At 42.8% G+C, this 1,271-nt stretch overlaps 2 long non-coding RNA genes across 3 annotated transcripts in view; one reads left to right on the plus strand and one right to left on the minus strand.

Annotated features, from left to right (window-relative positions):
- LOC114004540 (uncharacterized) overlaps positions 1-575 on the plus strand; it is a 4,438-nt gene extending 3,863 nt beyond the window's left edge. The window contains exon 2 of the long non-coding RNA XR_003546677.1: positions 7-575. This is a non-coding gene — a long non-coding RNA (uncharacterized LOC114004540). The remainder of the gene's footprint in view (positions 1-6) is intronic.
- The window catches only part of LOC102477080 (uncharacterized), a 23,032-nt gene that overhangs the window by 12,518 nt on the left and 9,243 nt on the right, over positions 1-1,271 (minus strand). The gene's annotated exons all lie outside the window — the stretch shown is intronic.

A 1,271-nucleotide genomic window follows, 5' to 3' on the forward strand; every position in this document is an offset into this window, starting at 1 on the left:
CAGCAGGTTGTAGAATGAGGCCCGGCTGAGTTTCAATTGAGTTGTCCCGTTGTATTTGTCTGAAGTCAGATGAAAGAGGTATCAGTTGCTACTTTCCCTCCTCATCTTTGATCCTCCCGTTGAAGACTCACTTTCATCTGAAAGTGTTCCCTTCACTTTGCCATGCCACATTCTTCAAAATGGCCTTCTCAATCGGAACGCTTCCTCGGTGTTCTTTCCTTTGCCTTAAATTGTTGTTGTTCCACATCCTTTACACATTATAAACCCTGTTCACAGGGTTCTCATTTCTTTCATGACTTCAACAGCCAAAGCTGCATTTTCTTGCTGTCTATTATCACCTCCACAGAGCACCGTGAGCAAGCATCGTAGTGCACACCCGAATCATGCTGTACTTCTGGCGTTAGGTGATAGTTTAACAAATTGTCTATGGTTTATTTCTAATTGTATTCATCCCACTGCCAGTTCAGGTTTAGCTTTTTGTTTAAAAGTTTATTAGTTTCGTTTATGAAAGAGCGAGAGACCCACACCAGGATCTCATGCCGTCGCACTCTCCTGGCCTTTCTAGCCAACACCATGTGTGAGTCTGATCAACTGGGGACCTGAGCCCACGATCTTGCAGATGAGCCCCCCTTCATTTGAACTGCATGCTACTGTGGTGCCCCAGAGCTGGACTGAGTTGTTCTTTAAAAGTTTTTTTTTTTTCCCCTTTGCAAACTTGGCAATCTGTAGTATAATATATAGATCATCCATTGCAATAACATCTCATGTTTCACTGAGTGATCTCAGAGACCAGATATTCCTTCTAGTCCGTTCATAGGACTTTGCATGTACATGGCCTGGTGGTTAAGGTGGCTGAATTGACATGACAGCACAGCGCAAATCTCTGATTTAATGTCTTGAAAAATGCACTGTGTGTGTGCCTCAAATCTCAAGAGGAAAAAGGAGAAGGGATTGTGTCATGGCCATCCCCCACAAGAGGTATTTTCTTTCTTTCTGTAGCTCTCTCTCTCTTTCCAGTGAGAACATGCACCCTACAGCAAAATTAAAAAAAAAAAAAGTTCACATCTCACTCATCTCACTTCTGCTGCCTCCAGTTGAACGTATGCATGCAGCTACTTTATGATGGACAGCACTAAACTCCTGCCAAGTTTGATGATTAATAGCCAGGCTGCTGCCGTAATAGGGCTGTTCCAAGAACTGAGAAAATGCATTTAGTCATCTGCCCACTCTCTCCATTAAATTTAATTTATGGACTATGGATTTAGTGTAGG

Source organism: Tupaia chinensis, unplaced genomic scaffold (genome assembly GCF_000334495.1).
Source record: "Tupaia chinensis unplaced genomic scaffold, TupChi_1.0 Scaffold000061_1, whole genome shotgun sequence".
In the NCBI taxonomy this organism is placed as follows: domain Eukaryota; kingdom Metazoa; phylum Chordata; class Mammalia; order Scandentia; family Tupaiidae; genus Tupaia; species Tupaia belangeri.